The sequence below is a fragment of the Limulus polyphemus genome, unplaced genomic scaffold, assembly GCF_000517525.1.
Source record: "Limulus polyphemus unplaced genomic scaffold, Limulus_polyphemus-2.1.2 Scaffold452, whole genome shotgun sequence".
Lineage (NCBI taxonomy): Eukaryota > Metazoa > Arthropoda > Merostomata > Xiphosura > Limulidae > Limulus > Limulus polyphemus.
In genome coordinates this window covers 309,311-314,901 of record NW_013666062.1, presented here as the reverse complement: position 1 = coordinate 314,901, position 5,591 = coordinate 309,311, and the positions used below count along the sequence as shown (strand labels likewise).

The following is a 5,591-nucleotide window of genomic DNA, read 5'->3' as shown; positions in this document are numbered from 1 at the left end:
AAAGCGTGTGTTGAAGTTGAAGCGACTGTGGAAATTCTGTGTATTATGAAGTTGTATCGAGAAATAATAAACTAGTTTTAGTTAAGAAAGGACTTGTATCGCTAAAGTTTCTCGGGTAGAATTTATACCGGAAATTAACAAACGACCAGAGACGTGACAACACCATAATCGAAAAGAGAGTTTGAAAATATTAATTTTTCCCTTTTCTTTAAATGAGCACTCGAGTGTTCATCATCTCTTGGACTGTTGTGTTGTAATACGAAAACATACAACCTCACATTACGTAACAAAATCTATGATCAACTGAAATTACAGTTTGAAACAATATCAACTCTCATCGCCTCACCCAAGTCGATTACACAGAATGTTACCCAATAAGGCTTTATATGACTTTAACCCCTTGCTTAGTAACTAAAGGGTCATATTTGGTACGCCCGTTATTTCTATTCCCAGAGACCGTATAAGAACCTTGTATTTGGTACGCCCGTTATTTCTATTCCCAGAGACCGTATAAGCATACTTTGATAAGAGGTTTTTCACACTAAATCCATTGACTTATCGCCTTTAGGGACTTTCTTCAATAAGATATAGACGCAAGGGTGAAGCGTGAAAATGTGTTTGTCAAAACAATTGCACTAAGCCATTTAGGTATAAAAGATCATCAAAATTAAATGTTAAAGTATAATACATGAAAAAAAACATCAAAGTGTTTTCATATTAAGATGCATCACAGTCTTTAGCTCAGATTCTTACTTCTAGGCTCTCGACACAAAAAATATAAACAGTATTGACATAAATTGTATTTCCTATCTCTAGAGGCTATGGTTTCGAAAAATTACTTTTTATGAAATGTATCATGTAATATACACAACTTCCGATGCCCTTAAATCATCTAGTAGCAAGAAACAGGGGTTCTGATGAATTTAGATATTCATGCTCATGGCATCTACTATGTTATATTATTAGTTGATTTAAATGGATTTAGAATATTCTGTTCTGGTATAATAAATGGATTAAAACAATGAATTTTTATAATTCTGATAATAACTGTTACAGTTTGTTTGTTTTTTGCTCATCGGATTCCTGCTTCTAAGCTCTTGACACACAAAAAAGTGATCAACAGTATGTAATCCATTTGTGTATTTGTATTATCACCGATTGTTTTTGTGTTCAGAACATTCGCGCAATGACGCACAAGGGCCATTTGTGCAGAGCCGTCCCTAATTTTGAACAAATAAAACAACTCTTGAGCTACTTTCTTTATTATCGATTAGTGATATTTGATTGGGCCGAAAGTGCGGAGCGCATTTTTGCAGCAAAGGGGTGTGAAGTAAGCCCACAGTCCAAGCACACTAGCCAATATCACCTGTGAACCATTAAAATGGATTTATTCGTTGATTAATGACACTTTCTGAATGTTGACGACCTCTCTCTTCCTTATTATTGTGGTTTATTAGTATTTTCAATGTTAGCCTAGTTTGCTTCCATTCACTAAACCTGAAAGTCTCGGTATGTTAATTAAAAACAAAATTCACACGATAAATTATTCTTTGATAGCACCCTCTGGTTGTAGCTAAGTTGTTATAATATATATACTTTTACAATGTATTAATAAATTACCCTTGCTATTTGTATCTCCCTCTTGAAGTGATAAAATTACTTCGAAATATTCACGATTTATACAGCATAGCCCTTCATGTGAGAGCGTTATTTACCTTAAAGAGGTTTATTAGTAAAGGAGAAGAGGAATCTTTTACAAAGGTTCTCTCTCTGTCTTACCCTCCAGTGGCACAGCGGTATGTCTGCGGTCTTACAACGATAGAAACCGGGTTTCGATACCCGTGGTCGGCAGAGCACAGATAGCCCGTTGCGTAGCTTTATGCTTAACTACAAATTCTCTGTCTCTTCAATTTTTCATTTAATTATCAAATCTCTGTTTTTGAGGCTTAAGAAATATTATTAAGAACTTTGGACAAGATGTTTAAATTTATTCTTCATATGTGTATGCCCCCTAGTGGCACAGCTGTATGTCTGCGGACTTAAAACGCTAGAATCCAGGTTTCGATACCCGTTGTGGGCAGAGCACAGATAGCCCATTGTATAGCTTTGTGCTTAATTACAAACAATCATAAAAGTATAAAAGGAATATTGTTATTATTTCAACTAAAGAGGAAAGCATGTTAATACTTACTCTTTATGAAATAAAATTAAATATTACAGTCAATTATGACAGCTACAATGTGATCTAAGGCTTTAATAGATGTTAAAATTTTAACATTAGCAAATACAGTTTAGCATATGCCAGCATATAAAAATGGAAAAACAATAATCAAATATCATAATTACTATTTTAATTTACTTATGACCAAAGCAAGCTACCCACAGTGATTTGGAACTAAAAATCAACCCAGTAATGAACATAGCTAATTTAATATTCTGTACTTACATTTTTACTTGTTAGCGATATCTTCGGCCATAATCCCAATAACGTAAGGTTCGGTCAAGTTAGAAGATTTGGGTTATTCATAAATCTGTATACTGAGTTAACAACGCAAATAATCCTTATAATAAAATGTACAATAATAAAAATCATAATCAATAAAAATAAGTATATTAAACATTCTAAATAAAACTACTAATTAAAGTAACATTACAGAAAAAATACGGTAAAATAACATAAACTACTGAATCTGTAGATCACGATTCGTCAGAGAAAAGTTATACGCATGAAGAGTACAAGTTTCTTACAAAACACACAAACATTAGTGTTTCCTTCTTAGATTATCGTAGACTTCACATTCATGAAGAACTCGGTAATAATGGACATTTTTGTGATAAAACTAGATTTGTTCTCATAGTTTTTTATTTTTTGTTTTTTTAGACGCTCCTGACTCAGTTTTCTAGACATTACTTCGGTTTGATTTCGTTCTCTTGTTTATTAGGACTACTAGTCTGAATTAGGAAGAGCTCGACTGTAAATTGCTGTTCCAACTATATGGAGCAACAGTTTGTTAACATTGAATGTTAACTGACTGACGCCAGTCTTGATAACATATTGTTCTCTTTATTTGCCCCTACAATTTCGAAATTTATTGATATTATAGTCCGTTTGTCCATTTTAAAAATGGCATTATGTTTCCAATATTTTAATATAAATATAAAATTCATGAATCACAAAGACAATAGTGAATCCCGCTGTTGTTGAAGAGATGTTTCAATAACCACACTGAGACGACTGGCAAGAGGATGGTAATAGGATACAAATCCTTCTTTCTTGTCATGGTGTTTTGGATATTTCGAATATTATAATTCTATTGTGGCATATAACGCTTTATGCCAACAAAACACGAGCTATGGTTTGTGTAATATTAAATCACATTAAGGTTCATAATAATTTTTCACAAACATTTCTACATTTATCTACAGGTTTCCAGTCAGAAAAACATAACAGCATCTCGACCATATACTTTGTGTGTCGTACGCCGCTGCCGACGAGGCCTTTTGCTCAATGCCAAAGCTCATCAAGCCGCATGCAATGTGATTATCAGTCTTATTGCGATGTAAGGTTACACAAACAAACGACTATATATTTATATCTTTTTTTGTTGTTGTTGTTGTTATGGTATGAATGCCTCTTACCAGATGGCGAAGAATGGTTACTATTATTCTTGTCCCAAAATATTAACATTAGGCTTATTACATTATTAAACTCTACAATCTTAATCTAGTCCTTTAGAGATGTTCAATACCTTATTTCAGACATTATGACAAGCAAAATTTTATTATTTTATTTTCTAAGCATATTTTTATTGTTGCAAGCTTTCTATTGTTTTCCATATGCCACTTTTGAGTAAAACACAATAGTCATACAATGTAATGCACCGAGGCTTCAAATAGCTAACATTGTTGATATTCGTTTTAAATCTGTCCTGTAGTTGTATCAGCGCAAAGCTACACAATGGGCTATCTGCGCTCTGTCCACCACAGAGAATCGAATCCCGGATTTATAACATTGTAAGTCAGTAGACCTATCGTTGACCCACCGGAGTCTGTTCTGATTAGCACTTGCTCATTTGTATACACTATCCCAGTGAAGTTGTAAGAAAAGAGAGTCATCATGGTTGTCGAAACACAAGTTCCCAAATAAATGACCCGGCATGGTGAGGTAGTTAGGACGCTCGATTCGCAATCTGCGGGTCGCGGGTTCGAATCCCCGTCACACCAAACATGCTCGCCCTTTCAGCCGTGGGGGTGTTATAATGTGACGGTCAATCCCATTATTCGTTGGTTAAAGAGTAACCCAAGAGTTGGCAGTGGGTGGTGATGACTAGCTACCTTCCCTCTAGTCTTACACTGCTAAATTAGGGACGGCTAGCGCATATAGCCCTCGTGTAGCCCAAATTTAGCAGTGAAAGACTAGAGGGAAGGCAGCTAGTCATCACCACCCACCGCCAACTTTTGGGCTACTCTTTAACCAATAAATAGTGGGATTGACAGTCACATTACAACGCCCCCACGACTGAAAGGGAGAGCAGATTCGGTGATGGGGTTTTAAGAAGTAAAATTACTTCTTACGATAAAAATAACAACTTCATCTCCATATCGGATTTGAGATGTAATAATCTAAACATTTTTAAAATTAATACATTTATGTGATAAAATAAAACTTAGTTTAAATGACAAACCTTTCTCACTGCTACAATTGGGAATGAATTTCGGTTATTTTGTTAGCAGTTAGATGGATGTACATCTTATTAAGGAGTCACACCTTATTCGGGGTCAAGACGCTAACTAGTAATATTAACTTACCAATATTCATTATTAGATTATGTTAAACAGGAGGCGGAACCTTCTTGAATAGAAATCTTGCTTTTGAACGGAGTGCAACCTGAATGCGTGCAAATCTCAAGATTGGTGACCAGCTCTTCTACAGTATCTTCGTGTCGAACTTGAATTTAGCTGTGTTGGAAAGTTGCCAGATTTCTAGTGGGCTCAGCGAGAACTAGAGTTGAAGATGACTACTGAGAGTGCTGCCTGTGCTTTGTTCTCAATCAAGGCTGAAAGTAAAACGCTTTAGGTTAGTTGCAGCCTTTTGGATAGATCATGCGATGTCTTATGCGCAAACGCAGAAGTTTAGGCAGCTTTATATAATAAAGTCACCTTCCCTAACAGCGTAGCCGAGACATTTTCTGAATATATTAGAACAGAAAATGCAGTCATGGCTTCTGCTTAGAATGTACTGTGGTTTATATACCACACTTATGTGAACACCACTAAACTGTGTGGAAATATAGAGCCTATTTTGTTTGTTGTTGTTTTGTTTTTGTCCTTAAGATGCAGGTTCGTAAATTGACCAACTTTCATAGCTCTTCACGAACTTGTGGTTAAAGTTAAGCGCAAACTAATTATAGAAGTCAACCATCATTATTGGTCGGTGCATCGGAATAATGTAGAACTACTGGTTGATGAATGGGGCTGGTAATTAATTATGTAACGTTTGCATACAGGGGGGTTTCAGGTTCTTACTTATTTCAGAGTTATGTTGAAATGTTGTACATCAAAACGAAATTTATTATTTTTTTTTTGTTATT

At 35.1% G+C, this 5,591-nt stretch overlaps 1 protein-coding gene across 1 annotated transcript in view; it reads right to left on the bottom strand.

Annotated features, from left to right (window-relative positions):
- LOC106458366 (GTP-binding protein Di-Ras2-like) overlaps positions 1-5,037 on the bottom strand; it is a 56,659-nt gene extending 51,622 nt beyond the window's left edge. Inside the window, exon 1 of the mRNA XM_013917875.2 lies at positions 4,810-5,037. The gene's annotated coding sequence lies outside the window, so the exon portion shown is untranslated. The remainder of the gene's footprint in view (positions 1-4,809) is intronic.
- Between the last annotated feature and the right edge of the window lie 554 nt (positions 5,038-5,591).